Consider the following 23,989-nt stretch of genomic DNA (forward strand, 5'->3'; position numbering starts at 1 on the left):
GAGAGAGAGAGAGAGAGAGAGAGAGAGAGAAAATTGAAGTTGAGAAGGTGCTGACCTTAAGATACAAAATTATGATGTGGAAGAAGTGAGGAGAGACAATAACCTTCAGTGGATGCTTTGGTCAAACAAATGTCCCTCCATTGTGTTCAAATGTATTCTGTAATTTTTCTTGAAAACTACCCATAGCTGAGCCTTTGGCTTTTCACAGACAGTAAATGGCATGGGAGAAGATAGTTCGGCTTTCTCCTATGGATCAGCTGGTAGGTTCGAACTGTATGTCTTTGGGCTGGCAGGGCAACTGTAACATTAAGCCAACAGAGCTCTCTAGGATTTACTTTTATGAAGATCCATTTATGTAGGAAGCTCTAGCATCTTAGTCTATTGGGTGTTTTGCTGCTAACAAACACTGATTTGTGACCAAATAGTTGCCTGTTTTGGACTCATTAGGTATGTAAATAAGGCTGTAAATAATTTATCAGTGTAGGTTTGCACCAAGCTGCATCATAGCTAACATCCTCATCCTGCTCCTTCAATATTTAGCCCAGTGCTAAACTAATCCAGGAAGTCTTCCTTGATTTCTCATGATATATGCACCCAATGGCCTCCATACATATAGCCACACAGTCAGAGGCACTAAGAGCCTTCTCTCTTCTATGCTAGAATCTTCTCCTTCTATTACAGTGGTTCTCAAATTTTTTAAAAAAATGTATTATTATTAATTTTAATGAAATTTTACAGCAACTTTGGATTTCCATTCATTCATTGTTGCACTTTTCTCCCTGCCCATCCCTCTTCCCACCCCAGTACACTCTTCTCTTTGAAAAGTAAAAGAACAATTCTTTCATTGTTTTACAATCCCTCCCCTCAGGTCCACTCCACTATGCAGCCTTCGTTCTGGACACCTGTCATGACAAAAATACCTAATTACATATCCCTTTTAAACAGTTCTTTCCCTCATCTGTTTCAGTGCAGTATACATTATTTATCCCATCTTTCTAAGTGTCCCCCCAACCCTGATGTCAGTCCTGTTTTACAACAGTGGCAATAAGCAGTATTTGTCCCTGTGTGACTGAGATATTTCACTCAGCATTTTTTTTAAAGAACATGAGTCCCTCCAGAGGACCTGTTAATACATACCCTGCATTTCTGATTCAGTAGGTCTAATAGGGATGGGATCTGAAAATACACATGTCCAAATTTTCAGGTGATACTGAGGCTGCAGATCCAAGGACCATTCTATGAGAACTGCTAGGCTGTCACCTAACATTTGCTGCACTACATTGTCATTATCTCTTTGCATGTCCTTCTCAGTCTACAAATTATCAAGTCCCTGTGTGGTCTAATGGGGTCTAATATATCGAGTAGCCTCGTCCGTAGGGAATTGTGCTACTAAAACAAAGGTTGTACTTTTTTGGAAGTTAGAATCTACCAGCAGCTTCATGGCAGAAAAATGGGCAACCTCCTGTCATGCTATTTACAGCCTTTGAAAACCTGTTGGAGGATTAGCTATTAATTGGTTCCAAATCTAGGGAAACAAGTAGTTGGTTAAGCACTCAACTACTAGCTGAAAGGTTGGAGTTCAAATCCAGCCAGAGACATTTCTGAAGAGAAGCCTGGAGGCATGCTTCTGAAAGGTCACAGACTTGAAAACCCTACAGAGTAGTGGTGCACATTTCCTAAGATGGGCTGCAGATTGCACTGTTATAATCTATAAGGTAATAATTGGCTGATGTTTTGAAGCAGATTACCAGGTCTTTCTTCCTGGTCTGTCTCAGTCTAGAAGTTTAGCTGAAGCCTGCGTGGTATCGTTAACATCCCATAATCCACACTGAGAATCAAATTCAGGTCTCATGCATGAAAAGTTAGCATTCTTCCACTGAACCACTAATAACCCCTTTAATGGAAATACAATTTTAAGTACTGAGGAAGAGACAAAGGCCACAATCATTAAAATTATTTGTCCACGAGCACAATGAGCCAGAAATAGATCAGATTACAGAGAAACCCGGCTGGTTCTAATCTCAGGCCTTTGGCTCTGTAGCCCAGCAGCCCAACTTGACCATGCTGTATTCACAGCATATGGATGGCTTCTGTCTGAGTGAGGTTCCTTCTGGACAACTCCTCTAGGCCAGCCTTATTTTGTCTCTCACAGACGCTGGTCTAATAATAGTGCTGTTCTGTTCTACAGAGACTGCCTGCACTTAATTCATCTGTCTCCTCCAATCACCACCCTCCCAGGCCTTTCACTTAGTAGCTTATGACCTGGTTTATTCCCACATCCACAGTAACCTCCGCTATTCCTCTGGAGGAGTGTGTGGCTGTCACACAGCATGTGTTTCTAAAAGTGCAACCCGCTGCTAGTGTTTGTCTGAGATCTTCTCACCCACAGACCCTGGAGGCCCTGAAATCCTGTTTGTGTTAGTTAAGTATATAAAGTGGCCCTAAAGTAGGTTTTAATTAATTCAGCTGTTTTGCTCATTGAACTAAAAAATACCAAATTAAATGGTTTCCTTTTAGTCTAGTGCGTTTGTTTTTACTATTTTCCACTTCACCAGTGACTGGGGCCAAACTACATGATTTCCCCAACGTTATCATTAAAATCTTTTAATTCAATGATAAATAACATGCAGAAAAATCTTATGCACAATGGCTGGTTGAGGCAGCTTGAAAATATCCAGATGGTATGTAGTTGGGAAGAGCCCTGGAAACCCTCTCCTTCCCTAGTGTGCAGTGCCCCCACCAGCCCCAGACTCCCAGGAACAACCCATACAAGCCTAAGTCAAGTTCATATCCCTCCCTGAGCCCAATTTACAAAACCTTTTGAGATTGGTTAGCTCAGTATTTTTCTTGCTAGTTAAGAGTTTCATCTGTATATAATATCAATTCCCAGAGAACATCTTCAAGTTGATTCTAACTTATGACAACCTGTTATGTGGGGCATAGAGCTGTTCCACACAGTATTTAAGTCCAGGACTCTTTGGGAGCAAAGTGCCAGGCTTGTCTTATGAGGCTCCCCAGCGTGGACTCACATAGCAACCTTATCGTTAGTGGTTGAGCACGTTACTGTTTGCAACACCTGGGAACATCTGCCACTGTTATTATCCCCCCCAACACATAATATACTTCCTGCCTTCACAAACTTCACTCTGTCTCCATGTTTCCAAGGTCTCACTTGTCATTATGTGATAAAATCCTACTTGGGAGATAAATATTGAAACCAGTTGCCATCAAGTCAAGTCTGATTGATGGCAATCCAATGTGTCAGAGTAGAATTGTGTATAGATTTGCAGTAGCTAATTTGGGGGAGAGTGGGTGTTTCTTCTGAGGCACCTCTGAGAGGACTTGAACTTCGAATCTTTTAGTACCAGCTCAGTGTGTGAACTATGGGTATAGTCCAACTGCTCCATATATAAACTGGAGGAGATACATATTTGTTCCCATTTGGGGAGAAAAAAAAAAGGTGATCTGACAGATTGTAGGAATTCTATGTGGATATCAAACAATATCATTGATGTCATATGCAAGTAAAATCCTGAAAAACAGAAAAAAATGGCCGGAACTACCTGTTTTGCAGGTTGATTTTAGAAGAGGCATTGGCATCGAGGACATTATCACCAATGTCAGATGGGTCTTGGCTGAAAGCAGAGAGTACCAAAAGATGTCTATCTGCATTTCATTGATTATGCAAAGGCATTTGACTGTGTAAATCACAACAAATTGTGGCTAACCTTGAGAAGAAGGGGAATCCCAGAGCATTTGATTGTGCTTATGTGAAACAGATGCTTGTACAAGGAGGCAGTACTCAGAACGGAGCGTAGAAATACTGGATGGTTCAAAACCAGGAAAGGAGTGTGTCAAGGATGCCTCCTATCTCCATACCTTTCCGTTATGCAGAAAGATCATTCGAAAGGCTGGACTTTATGAGGAGAAACGTGACATCAGGATTGGAAAGACTCATTAACAAAACTTTGGAGAACATGAAGTGTTTGCTGAGTAAAGTCAAAGACTGTGGTCTTCAATATGGAATGAAGCTCAGCATCAAGAAGACAAATATTCTCACCTCTGGGCCAATTGACAGTATCATGATAGATGGGGAAGAGAATGAGGTTATTAACAAGTTCAGCTTTCCCGGCTCTATAGTCAACAGTCTTGGCCTCAGCAGTCAAGGAATAAAAAGATTAATTGCTCTGGGGAAAGCTGCTTTCAAGGACCTTTCCAAAGAGCTTAAGAGCAATGATGTCAGTCTGGAGACTAAGGTGCACCTGATTCAGGTTATGGTCTTTGCTATTACTTGCTGTGCAAGACAGAAATGAACAATGATCAAAGATAACACAAGAAGAATTGATGTCTTTGAGTTGCAGTGGTGGTGAAGAGTATTGAACATATCATGGACTGCTAAGAGAATAAATCGGTTTGTCCTGGAGAAGGTAAAGCCAGGATGCTCCTAGGAGGCAAGGATTTTTGAAGCTCCATCTCACATACTTTAGGCATGTGGCCAGGAAGGACCAATTTTTGGAAAAGGACATCATGCTTGGAAGAGTGGAAGGACAGTGCAGTGGAGGAAGACTCTTGATGAAATGGATTGACACAGTAACTAGGATAGTAGGAAAAGGTTGTCAGAGACAGTGAGACTGGCTCAGGATATATCAGAGTTCAGAGCTATTGTACATAGGGTTGCTATGAGTCAAAGGTGATTCAATGTCACACAACAACAACAGCAAATGTAAAGTACCTGATAATTAGGTGCCTTATAACTCAGTAAGAACTCTGGTGGCACAATCCGTAGCAAGTTGCAGTACCAATGTGGAAAGATGAGCAGTCTTTGCTTGTTGTGATTTACAGAAACCAATGAAGGGTGACTATGAGTCAACACTTAACTGACTCAATAGCTGTCCATCAGGGGTTTTCTTAATGAGCCAATGATTTCAGTTTAAACATTTATTATCAACTTTGTTTTAGAGGAGTAGTTACAAGGATCACATCCTATGGCCATTGTGTCAAAATGTCCATAATCCTTGTATTCATCTATTCACTTTCTTATGTGATTTTGCACCTCAAATAATGGGGTCCATGTCCATTCTTGCCTTGAATTTGACAGGACTTCTGGCTTTAATTGACCAGTGAATGCAGAAGAAACAGTGGGCACCAACTCTGGCTCTAGTCCTCAAGGGGCCTTGTACACTTCCACTCTCTCTCTCCAGACCCCTGCTTCCACCATGTGTGGCCACATCTACTCAAAGATGACCAGCCCTTGTAAAGGAGATCTGAGTTAGCAAGGAGATCTCTGTTGGAGTTGTAAATGTGTTAAGAGTCCTGCCTTAATTACAAAAGCTTTAGTTATTGTCAACGGAGTCTAAGAGGGAAACCTACCTAGGTTTCTCAAGCCCCTCTAGCTGATTTTGCAGGCACATGAGTTAGTTAAATGCATGCTATTATAATTCACTTTTGGAGTGGTTTGTTAATCAGCAATAACTGATAGAGTGGTTTTCAAATGTGGAAGGTTTGAGGGAATAGAGTACAGTATGAAGGAATCTCTAGACTGAAAACACAGATGATACATATGGTTGGGGGAAAACAGGAATGTTCATTAGATGATTCTCAGTCATACCATTAACCCTACATCTACCTCTGAGAATCATTGCTATTTGCTGATTTAAAAGCAATGTGCTCATACTAAGATCAGAGATAAATCAGAATCTCTACTCTCAAATGATCTGTAGCTGGTTGGGGGTGACCACCTATCCCTGTCAGCCTGGCGATGAGCTGGCTTTAGTAATTAAACTAAGCATGTACACACTTAGTGCCAGATAGTTTGGGATGGTTGGATACTTTTGATCCAGTAGGAGATGCAGATAGCTAAACAGATTTAATATGGTGCTTTCATGTGGGCAGTTGTAGTGATATTATTGTAGCTGTTACGTACTGTCAAGTTGAATATGACTTATAGTGCCCATATGAACAAGAGATCTGAACCCTGGGTTCTATCCTGTGTCATCCTCACAATCTCTGGCACATTTGAGCGCACTGCAGCAGTCCCTGTGTCAATCCACTTCTTAGGGGGCCTTCCTCTCTTTTGTCATCTCTCCACTTTCTCAAGCATGATGTCCCTCTCAAGGAAAAGTCTGTCCAACAACATGCTCAAAGAATGTGAGATGGCTAAACCTTCTTTGGTCTTTTGGCAGTCCATGGGCTAATCAATACTCTTCTCCAACACCCAACTCAAAGTAATTAATTCATCTTCTGTCTTTCTTATTTATTGTCCAACTCTCATCAGCATACCAATGGTTGAAAATGTTTGGCATGACAAGAATTAAGTATTCTGGGATTCTAATTCTTTTCAATGTCTGTCATAATTTGTTATGATCCACATAGCCAAATGCATTTGGATAATCAATAAAGTACAAATAGACCTTCTTTTGGTACTTTCTGCTTTCAGCCAGGATCCATCTGGCATCAATAATGATACCCCTGATACCATAGCTTCTTCTAAACTCAGCTTGAACATCTGGCAGTTTTCCCTCAATGTACTGTTCTAGCTGTTTTTGAATGATTTTCAGTCATTTTTTGCTTGAATGTAATATTAATTATTTTGTTCAATAATTTTCACAATTTTTCAATTAGTAGGTAGATTGGAAGAGATATATTTGCTCCAATTCCAAAGTAAGGTAAACTGACAGAGTGCGGAAACTATCGAGCAATATCATTAATATCACATGCAAGCAAGATTCTGCTGAAAATCATCCAAAAACAACTGGAGCATTGTCAACATAGAAATGCCAGATATGCAGGCTGAGTTTAGAAGGGGCCGTGTACTAAGGATAGTATAACTAATGTTAGATGGATTCTGGCTGAAAGAAGAGAGTACCAGAAGAATGTCTATCTGGGTTTCATTGACTATACAAAGGCATATTATTGTGGATCAAAATAAACTGTGGTTGACTCTGAAAAGAATGGGAAACCCAGAACATTTGATTGTGCTTATGTGAAACCTAAGGGGCAGTCAGGATAACAGAGCAAGGAGACGCTGCATGGTTCAAAATCGGGAAGGGTGTACACCAGGGATGTATTCTGTCTCCATACCTTTTCATTCTATGCAGAACATATCATCCTGGAGGCTGGACTGTATGAGGAGGAATGTGGCATCAGGATTGGAAGAAGATTCAATAACCTGTATTATGCAGATGATACAACTGTGCTTCCTGAAACTGAGGAGGACTTAAGTGTTTGCTGCAGAAAATCAAGGACTGCAGCGTTCAATATTGATTGAAGCTCAACATCAAGAAAACAAAGATTCTCACATGATGGATGGTGAAAAGATTGAGACTGCTGGCAGTTTTAGTTTGCTTGGCTCCACAACCAACAGTCTTGCTATGAGCAGGCAGGAAATAAAGAGACAAATTGAACTAGGAAAGTTGACTCTCAGGAACCTCTTCAGAGTACTGAAGGGGAACAATGTCAGTCTGGAGACTAAGACGCACCTGATCCAGGCCATAGTCTTTGCAATTGCTTTCTATGTGTCAGACACCTGGGCAATGACTAAAGACGATAGAGAATTGATGTATTTGAACCGTGGTGCTGGAGAAGAATTTTTAATGTAACGTGGACTGCCAGGAGAGCAAACAGGTTCGCCCTCAAGAGGGTATAGCCAGCCTGCTCCTTGGAGGCAAGGATTCCGAATCTTTATCTGATATACTTTGGGCATGTTGCAAGAGGGACTGGTCCTTGGATAAGGACATCACGCTTGGAAGGATGGAGGGATGGAGAAAGAGAGGGATCCATTGATGAGATGGATTGATACAGTGACTAGGGTAATGAGGGTAGGTGTGTCAGAGACAATAAAGTTGGCACAGGATAGAGCAGGTTTCAGGGCTGTAGGGTCACTATGAGTCACAAGTGACTCAACAGCACATAACAACAACAGCAACAGTACAAATTACACATACCATATGTTGAATATTTATGATACAACATACATAGTTCCTCAATTTTATGGCGTTCTAATGGCATAATCTATAGGATGTTGCACTACTTACCCAATGGCAGTGCCTCTCTGCAAGGCCAACAGCCACTCCCTAAGAAAAAAATGGGAAAACTCCTCCCTTGTGATTGACAGCCTCTGAAAATTGACTGGCCAGTTAGTTCAGAGCCTATCCTGATTCAACAGCAAGGAGTTTGTTTGTTTCAATCTTTCATTATTTAATATTCAGACCTACCCTGCAGAGTTGTCTCCTTTCCTGGGATGAAATTCATCACATGCTCAAGATCACAAAGTGAGGTAATTAAGCAAACACACTGCCATCAAGTCAGTTCCGAGTCATAATGAGCCTATATAGGACACAGAAAGATTGACCCATAGGATTTCCAGGACTGTAAATCCTTATGGCAGGAGACTAGCATATCTTTCTCTTGCAGAGTGACTGGTGGGCATCAATCGCTAACATTTTGGTTGGCACCTCAATTGTACCACCAGGGCTCCTTCACCTTATATACACCTGTGTTGGACCACTTGTTCCATGACTCTCTAATTGTTTCCATATTCACTTTTCCATCAGAGGATAATATACTTAAAGACATGGATCAGTTCATACTCAAATGTCTTTTCGGCACCCGGTGTAGGACCAAAAATAGTAGGAACTTGGTAAATATTTTTTCAATGAATAAATACATGAATTAATCCTAACCTGACTTGAAAAAGTTCATTCACTATAGCAAGATAAATTGAACCAGGCATTTTGATTGGATCCTTAATTTGCACACATGTCTTGTCAATCAAAAATATTTAGCCTTTCTGCAGAAAGGTCTAGAAAATGTTCATATTACAGGGGCTAGTTTAGGAAAACATTATGCAATGACTGAGCAGTGCTTTGATTGAATTCTCCTCCTGTTTGCATTGGAAAACAGCTACTTAGCACATTTGCCAATGATTTTTTTCTAAGGTAGTATTTTTTTCCTCTTTCTTTTCTTTAGCCTCAGGTTCTTAGCATGTGATACTACAATGTTTTTGCTCCAGATTTGCAAGTGCAGTGATGTTACTTCTCAAATCAGCTTGTCACTTGGAAAATGTTCAACAACAAAAAGGATTAATTGTTTTCATTATGTAAATGTTTGAAGGAAGACGCTGAGAAGGAAGCCCATCTCATTGTTTTCTGGTTCGATCTAACTATTAGGACTTCAAATGATAGCTGCCTATTTAGCTTCATTCACGAGCACAGACCACTAACAGACTGCCTGTGTTCCAGAAAAACAGACCAGCCATTTCCCAATTCTCATGTGGTTTTACACTCTTACACTTTTGTCCAAACTGTTCCCTTTGCCCATAGTGTCTCACTTCCTGTCTCTTCTCCATGGGATTTCCAAGGCTGCAGATCATCTCTCTCCAGAGACGTCATTGGGGAATCCACCAACCAGAGCTGAGCCATACCTGGGTTTAGCAACTTAACTCATCCAACCAGAACTCTCTTCAGGCTCGTTTTAGATATTAGCAAAGGAAACCTTCTCTCGATGGCCTAGTTTAGCTCAAGTTCCTCCCTGTTACTTCTACAAACGTCCTACTCTTTGCAATTATTGGGGTTAGTGTAGTGATGATGACAGGGAAGGGAGCACATTTCAATATCATATTTAAGAAAATAAGCTATAGAATTTTCCTAAAAGAGATTACATTCAAGTTGCACTTCTTAATATCTAATTGTTTACATCATACCTGAATAAGATCTCAGGTGGTGGAGTGGGAGTGGCTATGAAAAGGGAGTGGGACGTAGGAAGAGTTCCCTCTGATTTGTGCAGGTGCACTGGAAAAGGACATCAATGACTTTTGAACAGGTCCTTACAGAATACAATTTTATAGGAAGGTGTAGCACTTATTAAGTGTTACCACATATTAAGCAGTCATGTGCCATTCAAAGGAGTAAGTCCTTTACATATTATCAAGTTGAATCTTCACTGTAACTTAATGAAGTCCATAATATCCCTTTTCAAATAATTTTTTATGGTTGCTGTGAGAACATCCACAGCAGAAATACACACCCGCTGAAGGACCTACATGTACAATTTTAGTGGCAACGCTGAACTTTGAGTCGTACAACCATTTTCACTCTCCTTTTCGGAATTCTTCTTCCTCTAATAACATCAACTCACTGTCTCCTAAATTTGCTATCTAATCTTTTGATTTGTCATTGGATTGTGATCCCATATAGATAGATCTTAAAAGAAGATACCTCTCAAAGTAGACACTTTAAAATAGTGAAATTATTCTACTACTTGATTTTAAGAAGACTGGAGAGAATAATTTTGGTTTAAGATTTAATGCTATTTTAATATAAGTTTAGGTTGTTCATGCAGCCTCCACAAATCCAGAAAGTATGAAATTTATGAATACTTAATATTTTTTTCTAAATTACCCCTTCCTTTTTTTTTTTAAATTTTTATTATTTTGTGTGCATGTACCATCAAATCAGATCTGACTGGTACAGGAGGATATTGCGCCTCCTCAGATCTGACTGGTACAGGAGGATATTGCGCCTCCTTCTCCGGCAGAGCATCTGGTGGATTCGAACCGTGTTCCTCTGGGATTGCAGTGCAGCTTCTTGCCACTAGGCCACCAGAGCTCCCCACCCCTTCCTTTTTTGATCAGGATGATTCTGTAGGTTCTTTTATCAAAACATACAGCTGTGGTAGTAAGACACTGTCTTTTTTATTAATGGGAAAACTGTGCCTCAAGAAGTCCAGTTGACCTAAGTCTGCTTGATTCCAAAAATGGAGTTATCTGCCTTCTGTTGCATGCTTTCCACTTAGAGTAGGCGTTTCCTGTGAGGATCACAGGCACAGAAGGTTGGACTGGCCTAAGATGTCAACAGACCTGCATGAGAAACACATGCCATAAATGAAGACGGACAGAAAAGTATCCTACAACAGGACCAAGGAGGACTTTGTCATGACAAACAGTCTGGTCTTTATTCAGCAGAACAATTGCAAGTTAATAGCAAAAGATATTATCACAACATTGTTCCTCATCAATACTTTCTTCTGCAATGAGCCAAGTTTGTTGTTGTTGTTGCTGCTGTTTACCGTAAAATCAGAACCGACCAATAGCTGACTCTCTGGCAGGTTATTATCTTTCTCCCACAGAGCAGTGCAGTTCCTTGCCACTAGGCCACTAGGCCACTAGAGCTCTCTGACCAATATTTCCTTCCGAAATAAGCAAAGTTTATTGTAACCTATTTCCAGATTTCCCTCCCACTGCAAGGATTAAAGATGAGCAACATCAGACTCCTCTAGTCTAAAAGGTTTACATATGAGAAGTTATATAAGGCGGCATGAACAGTTTGCATTCAATTGTGAATTTGAGGGAAAAAACCTGGTGTCATAGCAATTATACACTTGGCTGACAACCAAAAGATCAGTGGTTCAAACCCACCAGCTGCTCCACAATTTGCTTCTTAAATATTTACAGCCTTGGAAACTCATGGGGCAGTTATATGCTGTAACACAAGATGTTGCTATCAGTCAATATTAATTTTATAGTAACTGTTATAAAGGATTCCTTTATTAAAAAAATTATTTTTTAGCACCAGACCTACTGTGCTAACTATATAGAATCTTTGGCTAGCATAACATATGTGGCTTCTAAGTGATGTAACAGCAAATAAACTTAAAAAATAATTCAATGATGACCAAGACTTTAATAACAACCTGCGGTAGAGTATATGAGTGAAACTTCAAGGTGATACGAGAGGTTAAACAGGATGAATCTAGATCCTTAGATGCCTCCTCTGAGAAACTTTTCTTTTAGGTGAATTCTGAAGAGTAAGTAGAATTTAACTGGATGAGGCTTGGAAAGGGTCTTCTAGGCAGAGGATATATACTTTACAATGATTCTGAGGTAGAAGTGTTCATGGCTCAGTGAAGAGATAGACAAAACTCTAACATGTAGATAGTTAATGGGGGAAGAACCAAGATAAACACTGAAAGGCATGTGGAGACCAGGAAGGCAAGGCAAGGAAACTGGGCTGGTGTCTAAGACCTTAAGAAGGTCCCAGTCCCAAGTAAGAATTTCTAAAGAATTACCTCTTATCTTCAAAATTTGTTCTGAAAAAGAAATGTTTCCTTTGACACATTTACCTCTGTAACTTCTGGAATCACTCTCTTTTGTCCTAGTTGCTTAAAAAATCAGAACTAAATTTACATTAGGCACTCTATTCAAATCAATATTGTGATGTGTGGGTTTGCTCAGTCGTTCCAAAAATTTCTTCTGAAGTAATATTGATTTTTCACATTCAGAAATTCATTCTAATGAAATAACTTACTCTGACAGCTACATCATGCCTCTTCTTTACTCTGTAAGTTTTGCAACAGATTTTAACCAGAGTGTGAGTAGATAGAAATCACTGGCAGTAACCTTTATATTTTATTTGTTTCAAGAATACAAATGGAAAAGAGAAAGTTAATACAAGACAGGAGAAGAAAAAAAGGATACAGAGCTACATCGTTATAATCATAACTGCTTAGTTTAAATTTAAGGAAGGTATGCATCATAGCTGTATACTTAGTTTGCTTGGCTCTACAATCAACACTCTTGTGACTAGCAGCCAGGAAATTAAAAAGACAAATTGTATTGGAAAGTCTGCTGTCAGAGACCTCTCTAAGGTACTGAGGAGCAACGATGTCAGTCTGGAGACTAAGGTGTGCCTGATACAGGGCGTGGTCTTTGCCATTACTTGCTATGCATCAGAGAGCTGAACAATGACTAAGGATGAAAGAAGGAGAGTTGATGTCTTTGAGACTTGGTGCTGGAGAAGAGTATTGAATATATCATGGACTGCTAGAAGAACAAACAAGTTCACCCTGAAGAGGGTGAAGCCAGGTTGCTCCTTGGGGACAAGGATTCTGAAACTCTGTCTGACATAATTTAGACATGTTGTAGGAGGGACCAGTCCTTGGAGAGGGACGTCATGTTTGGGAGGGTAGAGGTACAGCACAGGAGAGGAAGACTCTCAATGAGATGGATTGATTCCAAGGGGATAGGCGTGTTGGAGACAGTGCAATTGGCACAGAATAGAGAAAGGTTTAGGGCTGTTGTACATAGGGTCACTATGAGTCGCAAGTGACTCAACGGCACATAACAACAACAATTCTGTATGCTGAGAAAATAATATAAGAAGCTGGACTGTATGAAAAACTTGGTATCAGGATTGAAGCCTCATTAATAACTTATTTTATGAGGATGGCACAACCTTACATTTGAAAGCAAAGAAGATTGAAAATACTTATTGATGAACATCAAAATATTGTCTTCAGTATGGGTAATATTTTATCAAGAAAACAAAAATTCTTTCAACTGGGCCAATAAGTAAACAACATCATGATAAATGGAAAAAAGAGTGAAGTTGTCAACAATTTCATTTTACTTGCATCCAGGGAAGGAGCAGCCAAGAGTTTAAAGTATGCATTGCATTCCACAAACCTGTGGCAAAGACCTCTTTAAATTGTTAAGAACTGAAGATGTCACTTCTCAGATGCAGGTGCGCCTGACCCAATCCATGGTGTCTTAAACGATCTCATATGTATGCAAAAGCTGGACAATGAACAAAGCAGACCAAAGGATAACTGATGCCTTTAAAGTATGCTGTAGGGAGAGACTGCTTGTTCTTAGACTGTCAGAAGCACAAACAAACCTGTCTTGGAGGGAGTACAGCTAGAATTCTCTTTAGAAATAAGAAGGGCAAGACTTTGTCTCATATACTTTAGACATGTAATCAGAAGGGATCAGTCCCTGGAGAAGAACATGAAGCTTTGCAAAGTAAGGGGATTAAAGAACAAAAGGAATACCCTCAAGGAGATAGATTGACACAGCAGCTGCAACAACAACAGGTGCAAACACAGCACAGTTGTACTGATGACTACAGAAAGAATGAGCAGTGTTTCATTATGGTATATTACCTTTCCAACCTGTATGCAGAACAGATTATCCGGGAGGCTGGGCTCTATGAGGAGAAATGTGGGGTCAGGATTGATAGATGATCTATCAACAATCTATGTTATGCAGATGACACAACCCTGCTTGCTGAAACTGAAGAGGACCTGAAGCGCTTGCTGCAGAGGGTCAACGATTGCAGCCTTCAGTATGGATTGAGGCTCAATATCAAGAAGACAAAGATTCTCACCATTGGACCAATTGGCAGCATCAGGATGGATGGTGAAGAGATTGAGATTGTTCACAGCTTCAGTTTGCTTGGCTCCACACTCAACACTCTTGGTACCAGTAGCCAGGAAATTAAAAGATGTATTGTGATGGGAAAGTCTGCTGTAGGTACCTCTCCAAAGTACTGAAGAACAACGGCGTCTCCCTGGAGACTAAGGTGTGTCTGACACAGGCCATGGTCTTTGCAATCACTTGAGAGTTGGGCAATGACTAGGAAGAATAGAAGGAGAATTGATGCTTTTGAGCTGTGGTGCCAGAGAAGAGTATTTAGGGTACCATGAACTGTTAGGAAAACAAGCAGATTCATCCAGAAGAGGGTTAAACTGGGCGGCTCCTTGGAGGCAAGAATTCTGAAGCTTCATTTGACATACTTTAGACATGTTGTAAGGAGGGACCGGGAAGGTGGAGGGACAGCTCAGGAGGGGAAGGCCCTCTATGAGGTGAACCGATTCAGTGACTGGGGTAATCATGATGAGTGTAACGGAGACGGTGAGATTGGCACAGGAGAGAGCAGAGTTTAGGGCTGTTGAACATAGGGTTACTAAGAGTCGCAAGCGACTCAATGGCACATAACAACAGCAACATATTAAAAGTATTTACACAATGTTACCTAATAACAGCACAATCATAATAAGATAGTAGTTTACACTGTGTCTTGGACACAGTGAACTGTGTCCAAAAAAAAAATGTATTTACATAATGACATAGTGTACAGCTATGTTATGATCCCTTACGATCTGATAAACCAAATAGCTGTAAAATTATTAAGAGTGGAATATAAAGCCCCTTAATCCCAACATGGCCTAGCATCAGAAAACTGTGCTGCAATCCTGAGGACATGTGATTCAAATCCTCCAGCTGCTCCATGGGAGAAGGATGGGCAAACTCCTCCCATGTGATTAACTGCCTCTGAGTGAACCTTGGATGTGACCTATAATATTGTTTTTTATCTCAACCCTCAAGTTGTAATACTTAAGGATGCTATGGGCAGAATATATAATAATCCAAGAAGCATCAAAAGATGGAAGGAGTATATAGAATCGCTGTACCAAAAAGAATTGGCTGACACAGGAGAGTTTCATGAAGCATCGTATGTTCAAAAGACAATGGTGATGAAAGAGGAAGTTCAAGCGACTCTGAAGGAATTGGTAAAAACAAGGCCCCAGGAATTGATGGACTACCAATTGACATATTTCAACAAATAGATGCAGCCCTGAATGTGCTCACCGGGTTCTGCCAAGAAATCTGAAGGACAATTACCTGGCCAACTCATTGGAAAAGATTCATATTTATTCCCATTCCAAGAAAAAGGTGATTCAACCGAGTGAAAAACAGTATCACTAATAATCACACATAAGTAAAATCCTGAAGATCATGCAAAAATGACTGGAACTGTCAGAGAAGTATCAGAAATACAAGCTGGGTTTAGAAAAGGCCATTGCACCATAGATAATTTCTCTATATCAGATGGCTCTTGGCTTAAAGCAGTGAGAACCAGAAGAATGTCTATCTGTTTTTCACTGATTATGCAAAGACACTTGTGTGAATCACAAAAAATTGTGGCTAACTTTGAGTAGAAAGGGAATCTCAGAATACCTAATTATGAAACCTATACTTGAACCAAGAAGCAGTCACTAAACCAGAGCAAGGAAACATCGTGTGGTTCAAAATCAGGAAAGGAGTGTGTTAGAGATGCTTCTACCTTCATAATTTTTCAATCTATATGTGGAACAGATCATCCAGAAGGCTGGACTTTATGAAGCAGAATATGGCATCAGGATTGGAGGAAGACTCATTAGCAAACTGCATTAAGCAGATGGCCAACCTAGCTTGCAGAACCTGAGAAGGACCTCAGTGTTTGCCACACAAGGCCAAAGACAGCAGTATTCAATATGGATTGAAGTCCAAAATCAAGAAGACAAAGATTCTCACCACTGGGCCAGTTGGCTGCATCATGAGAGGTAGAGAAGAGCTTTGGGCTGTTAACAATTTCAGCTTGCTCACCTCCACAATCAACACTCTTGGCATCAGTAGTCAGGACCTCTCCAGAGTGCTGAAGAGCAACAATGTCTGTCTAGAGACTAAAGTGCTCTTGGTCCAGACCATGGTCTTTGCAATTACTTGCTATGTATCAGAGAGATAAACAATGATCAAAGATAGCAAAAGAAGAATACATGCCTTTGAGATGCAGTGCTGGAGAAGAATATTGAACACATCATGGACCACCAAGAGAACTAACAGGTTTGTCCTGGAAAGGGTGAAACTAAGTTGTTCCTTGGAGGCAAGGATTTTGAGGCTCCATTTCATATACCTTGGGCATGTTGCCAGGATGAGCCAGTCCTTGGAGAAGGACATCATGCTTGGAAGGGTGAAGGGTCAACACAGGAAAGGGAGACCCTAGATAAGATGGATTGACACAGTAACTGAGGTAATGAAGGTGGGTGTGTCATGGGAAGTGAGATTGGGTCAGGCTACAGCAGGGTTCAGAGCTATTATCCACAGGGTTGCTGTGAGTTGGAGTCTACTCAAGGACACGTAACAACAACAATAAAGTTAAAGGGGAGGAAACCAAACAGAGAGAATAGAATCTCAGCACAATGGAGAAATAATCACCAAGAGCAGAGTTCCTTCTTTTGAATCCAGGCCCCTGCTTGAAGAAGCTCCTAGACACTGGGACAGGCCAAAGCACAGGGAGGTTTCTAAAGAGTGCCAGGCTTATGGTTGTTGAAGCAATGTTTTTTAAGAACATCCCTCCAGAACTGATACAGAAGTGGGAGGGCCTTCCATTAGAGCTGAAACTCTGAAATTTTACTTCTAGCCTTCTAAACGATAAGAATTTCTATCTCTATTTGTTCAATTTATTAATGTATAACATCTCTAGTAAAGCAACACTATATAATTAAGATACATTGTCTAGGAATTCCAAATTTTTTAAAAAAAGCTCAAAGTACCTTTGCCCATGTTCTGTAATTTTGCCATCCTGGTAACTCATGATTCCCCTCCCATTTGTTACATGACAGGGCAGAGTGAACAAGAGAGAAAACTTTCATCTCCTCTTACTGTTGGTTATGGTGGAACTGGGATGTGTAGTCAGCTTTGAGACTCCAAAGTCTTTGCTTCTTACTCCACACCCCACTGCCTGTGTCTAACACACCTACGTGATTTTCAGATGCTCGGTCCTTGGGGATTAGCCACAGCCACAGACAGCCCTGATGTTGCTTTCAGCAAGGATACAGTGAGTACACAAACCTTCTGGCATTTCACAGCCTGTCTACCTTACAAAATAGCTGTGATCTCCCGCGCCCACATCGTACTCCAAACCCCTTTCCTCCTGCTGGGTTAAGCATCACCTCACTGTGTGGCTCAATAAAAGAAGCCCCAGGAAATTAATGGCCTTGTTACCACCACTGGAGCTTAATGACCCTGTCCTTTCCTGTGGAGTGTGTTCTCCTTGGGCCAGTTGTTAATGAACCAAGTCTTCATTCTCAGGTTCCAATGGAAGTCACTTGCAGCAGCATCACATTTTGGAGCCAGAGAGGTCTAGACTGAATATCCACTAGATGTCAGAACATGTACTAGGTGCTTTATGATCATTGCATTGCTAAAAATTCATTTCATCTGAAAAGGATCCTGTGAAACAGGCATTATTAATCCCATTTTACAGATGAGAAAAGTGAGTTACAGAAAAGTAATGTTTGAAAGATCACACAATTAGTGAGCATAGAGTAGAGCCAAGATTTGAATCCATATATATGGGCTGCAAAGCTTGGATTCTAAATCACTACGGTATTGACACCCATAGAGCATCCTGCTGAGGCCATCAAGGCCATCTGATTGGTTTGCTTTCAGAAGGGTGTACAAATCTCCTTGCCTATAGCTCTTTTTCAGTTACATATTTCAAAAGTTACAGCAATACTTCAGTCCCAGAGAGAGGCAGGCTTCCTTCCACAAAGGAAGACAGAGTATGGGCAACATAATAAGGAGGGGATTCAGATACACAAGTGGACTGTTTATCAAGTGGCTAAAAAAACCAAACGCTGTTAACTGGGACATAAGTCAAAGTTGTTGTTGTTATTGTGTACTATCAAGTTGGAACCAATGCATAGCTGACCCTCCAATGGGTTTCAGAGGCAGTTAATCATGTGGAAGAAGTTTGTCCATCCTTTCTCCCATGGTAGGTCCGGAGTTTGCGTGTCTTTGAGATTGAGGTGCAGCTTCTAACCACTAGACCACCAGAGCTCCCTTGATGCAGGACGCCCTTAGGGGTAAGTAATCTGAGGATGTTAGGGTCAACATTGTCCCTGAACCCAAATCCAAAGCCACTACCATCAAGTTGATTTCAACTGACAATGTTCCTATAAGACAGACTAGAACTGTCTTGCATCTATATGATTTACCTTTTTCCTGTGGAGTAGCTTGTGGGTTCTAAGTTTTGGGATAACAGCTCAGCACTTACACTGCAACATCATGGGGCACCTTGAGCATTGACTCAGGCTGGAGGTGAAGCTGAGCATTTCCAGCTAGGTCAAGCACAGAGTTTGTGAAACACCATGCAAGTCACCATTAGCTACAAACTCAAGGATCCCCTTCCTACCTAGCGCATTTTACTTTATGAGGATGGAAATTTAGAACTTTGGGTGTCTCTGTATATGTAGGATGATGAGGAAATCTATGGAGCCTCATCCATGAGTTCGCTTGGGGTTTAGACAAGGAAATGTCCAAATGTCTCTCTCTGAGTACTTGTATCTGCAGGTTCCTCTATTCCTGGATCTAAGCTTGAGTTCCTAACTCATGTGCATGTGTGCCCTTCATTAAAGGAGAAGGTAGGGCTAAAAATACAAATATATACTCATTCATTACAGTTTCTGTCTGTATCACAGAAGGGAAATGGGTTTTATAAACAGAGGAAAACATCCATCTCTGGAAACTTATACCCACCTGAAAGCAGAGCTTCCTTACACACTAGTATTGAGGATGAAATTGTGTGTCCCCCAAAATCCTGGTCAAATGCTAACCTTTATACCTGAGGATGTAATCATATTTGAAAAAGCAAACAAAAAACAAAACCCAAAAAAAGCTCGCCTTGTGATATTCTCAAGACCTCATGCTGCAGGTTGTGTCCTAAACCTGGTAACTGTTGGGTTGTACAGAGAGATACAACAGTCATAGGCACATAGGGGAGAAACATGTCACATGAACTATAACAAGGAACCAAGGGATATCTGTGGCTACTGACACGAAAAAATCAACATGACCTTGACACAGGTGTGGACTTGTAGCTTCCAGAATTGTGAGGGGCAAAATTCTGTTCTTTAAAGCCACCCAATTGTAATATTTGTGTAGTAGCTGCACTGGGAAATGAAGACATAGGTGTTCAAGAGCCTCCTTTCAGACTATGGATTTTTTTTTTCTCTCATAAAAGGATGCAAGAAGTTTTAGACATATTTCAGAGCTTTCTGAGGAATGAGACTCCCATAGTCCCAGTCATTTTCAGTTAGGTCTGTGATGTCCTCCTCTTTCTCTTTCACGTTTGATCTCTGTTTTAATTTCACATGCATACACATTGTGCTTAAAAGCATAATGATATATAATGCTAGAATAAAGAGAGATGGGTTCCTTTGTTCCAGATATAACCAGCAGATGCAAGCATGTTCAGAGACATGGTCCAAATTGATTTATTAACCTAAGGCTCAGCTTCCCCAGGTCCCTTTTCAGGAATTCCTGGGTTCTCCCCTTCATCTCACCTAAATCTTTCCCTCCCTCCCACCTCCGGGATTCCCCTACTGGAAGCTATGGGTAGTGCTGTGTTTGAATTGCCCTCCTGGACTCCGGAGTGCTGGGTCATCCCTCAGAGAGTTCATCTGGTGAGGGAGAAAGGAAGAAAGGGAGGAAGCAGGAGGAAGACAAGTACTTATTTTTCCACACAAAGAGGTAGGTTGCTATTAGATATGAAAGAAGACTTGTCCCTGTGACTTCTTGACTGAGGATCATCTTTGAAAAACATTTTTTAGGTGATTTGTAAACGTTGCATTCAATTTTTTTTTTTACATTTTATTTTATACTGGTTTGCATACAAAATTCATAAATGCTGTGTTTCACATTTTCCTTCTATCACATTGTGTTTCATACAATCATTCTTATAGACAAACACATTTCTGAACATATCTTTTTCATAGTTAATATCCTTCAAGGGCTTGACCTTCAGAGGCTTTACTTTGACCTAAATATCCCGACTGGATGTTACAGTGGGTTATTTATTAGTCTACTAACCAAAAGGTCAATGGTTTGAATCCACTAGCTACTGCACAAGAGACAGATGAGGCCTTTTGCTCCTATAAATATTTATAGTTTTGGAAACCCATTGAGGGTCACCAGGGGTAGGGATAGAGCCAATGGCAGGTGGTTTTTGGTTTGTTTTGGGGGGAACTGGAACAAACCTCACCCACAACTCTCAATGAGCTCCCCCTCTGAGTCCTCTTCCTACTGCTGGTAACTCTTGTCCCTTCTGGTTCTTCAAAAAGGCCCCATTCTCTCCCCATCCTCAGTCCTCCTCAGTGGATTCCTTTGTTCCCTCAGGGATCAGCTCACAGGGACACCACCCTCAGGAAGTTCCCTGGAATATCCTCCACTCATATGTGCACCCAAACACATCCACTTTCATAATAGCTGGTCTCCGGAAACCCTATGAACCTGGAGGGAGGATGAGAGACACCCAAGCATTGAGGACTCTCCTTCATAGGGTCACTATGAGTCACCTGCGACTGGACGGTACTTAACAACAACAAACTTTCATTACTCCCTGCACCTCATCACCCTAGCAGCCATTTATTTCAATTGTATTTCATTAATTGTGTAAAATGGCATTTAGTGGCTGTGTCCCTCATGATTCTTGCCAAGGTCAGGGACCACCCCCGCCTTCTTCAGTTGTGAGTGAACAGTAATCACCACAGTGTTTTCATTCAGTAAGTATTTGTTAAAGGGAAGAATAAATGGCCCTCATCGCTAGTGGCAATAATAAAAACCCATGAGGATCAAATAATATCATAGGCATGACTTATAACAGGGCTTGGCTTTTGATTTTTTGTTTGTTCCCTAATTAGCAGAGCTCAAAAGCATAATCAAGTTACTCTAGGATTGTAAACCTTCTGTCACTGGGGGATTTCAAGTTGAAGATGGATGAAAATTTTGCAGGCATGTTGTAGAAGAAATGGTTGATGAGTCCAGATGAAGGGCTGTATATTAGACATATATATGGAAAGCTTTTAAAAAATCATCCCAGAGATTTTTATTTACTTGATCTAGAGTAGAATCCAGGTGAAGATGATACTGCATTTAAGTACCCCCGGTGTTTCTACTGTGAACCGCTGCTGTTTGTAAGATGCCATTGAGTTGAGTACGACTCATAGCAACCCTGTGAACCAAAGATCTAAATCCTGTTCTGTCCTGCACCATCCTCATACTTCCTGACACACAAGAGCCTGTTGCAGCAGTCACTGTGTCAATCCACCTGGTTGAGGGTCTTCTTCTCCTTTGCCAACCCTCCACCCTTCTCAACATCATGTCCCTCTCCAAGGAATAGCACCTCCTTGCAATATGTCCCAAATATGTGAGGTAAAGCTTCATCATTCTTGCCTCTAAAGAGCACTCTGGCTGCACCATCTCTAAGATACATTTGTTCGTTCTCTCGGCTGGCCATGGGATGTTCAGTGCTCTTCTCCTACACCACAGCTCAAAAGCATCAATTCTTTTTGTTTTATCCTTATTCGTTGTGCAGGTCTTGGATGCATAGCTACTAATTGGAAAGACTATGGCCTGAATCAGGCTAACCTTAGTTCACAAACTGACATCACTACTCCTCAATAATTTGGAGCAGTCTCTAACTTGCAGACTTTCCCAGAGCAATATGTTTCCTTATTTCCTGACCACACCAAGGATGTTAATTGTGGATTCAAGCAAGATGAAGCTGTTGACAGCCTCAGTCTCCTCTCCATCCTTCATGATGCTGCCTATCAGTCCAGTGGTAATAATCTTTGTTTTCATGACATTGAGATACAAGCCATACTGAAGGCTGCATTCCTTGATCCTCTACAAAAAGTGTTTCAAGCCCTCCTCACTTTCAGCAAGCGAGGTTGTGTCATCTGCATAACTCAGGTTACTAATGAGTCTCCCTCCAATCCTGATGCCACACTTCTCCTCATAGAGTCCCCCTTCTTGGATAACTTGCTCAGCATACAAACTATGCAATGCTCCCCTGCTCCATTTGCACAGCAGCCTCCTGAACCAGGTATTGGTTCCACATGAGCACAATCAAGTGCTCTGGGATTCCCATTCTTCTCAATGTCAGCCACAGATGACATGGTGGACCATAGCAGTGAAATAGTGGGTTTGAGAGAGTAGATCTTAAATTATCTTCAGCCATACTAGGATAAAAATGAAAGACTTTTTTTAAGGGTAAATAAGGGAAGAAAGAAACCAACAAAACTCCCCATCTCTGTCAAAGGGATTCTGACTTGTCCTCTAACCAATTTCCCAAGGTTATCTTCTTTACAGAAGGACACAGCTCATCTTTCTCCCATGAAGCACCTGGTAGATTTGAACCAACAATAGTTAGCAGTCTCATACAGAACTAGATAGGCCACAGAAAAGGAGGTTGGGGAAAGGTAGAAAGAAAAAGGCAAGGGAGAGAGAACTCACCAGAAAATAAAATTTTTAAAAATCAAATGCAAGTCTATAGATTTGTACCCTAAAGTCTCAAATCCTATACAACTTTAGGCCTCTCCACCTATGTCATTAAGAGTAGGCCACTTTATCTGCCATGGTTTACCTACTTCACCAACTTTCAGTACAGATAATAATAGTCTTCTCATAGGTTTTCTGGGAGAATTCAATAAAATGAGAGATATAAAAATCCAGCAAGCTAGCACAAAAGAAGTCCTCAGTAGGAGTTAGCATTCCCTCCCCCCATTATTATCGATGTGAACACATTTTGCAAACCTAAGTGTAGTTGTAAGGCATTATCATGGTGATTATTGGCCAGCCCAGGTAGAAAGCTGAGAAATTGATTCCCCAACTCCCTTTTCTCTTTTTGGAGCCCAGAAACAGTCTTAGAGAGCTTTGGTTTTTCCCTTGTACCTTAGTGTTAGTTAAGTCTTAAATAAAACAAAACAAAAAGACACACACACAAACTTATACACACACACACACACACACACACACACACATCTTTCTTTTCCTGCAAGACCCCACTGAACTGTAGCTTACCTGAGAAAATACGAATCAGAATTGATCTTGTATCACTGCTCTCACTACTTTCCCCTGGGATGCTGGGGTCATATATATATATATATTGCTAGAAATGATCTATCCACTCGCTGCTCACAGGGACCCTGTAGGATTGAACATCTGACCCTTTGCTATAGAGGAAAAGATCCAAAGGTTGCTGCAAAACAAATGGAATTTTAAGCAGGTTCTCTGTATCAGCTTGTAAAACGATGCCTGCTCCTGAGCATGTCCTGTCTGAAAGGATAGTCACTGGTGCATCCTTGCAAACGGTCTCTGTCACATTTCATTGCACTGACACAGCCTCCAGGGAAGGAGACAACCTGGAGCACATTGGACAAGGAGCCTTCGCACCGGGTCAGTTCTGCCTGCATCCCTCACTAGCTCTGTGACTGCATGAGTCCCTTCACCTCTCTACAGCCTCTCAGTTTATCCGTGAAATTGGGCAAGGATACCTGCTTTATCAACTTCACAGAGTTGCCTGAAGGTGAAGAAGCAAGTGGGATCACTGCA

Source organism: Elephantulus edwardii, unplaced genomic scaffold (genome assembly GCF_000299155.1).
Source record: "Elephantulus edwardii isolate Elephantulus edwardi_28Jun2011 unplaced genomic scaffold, EleEdw1.0 scaffold00005, whole genome shotgun sequence".
Classification (NCBI taxonomy): domain Eukaryota; kingdom Metazoa; phylum Chordata; class Mammalia; order Macroscelidea; family Macroscelididae; genus Elephantulus; species Elephantulus edwardii.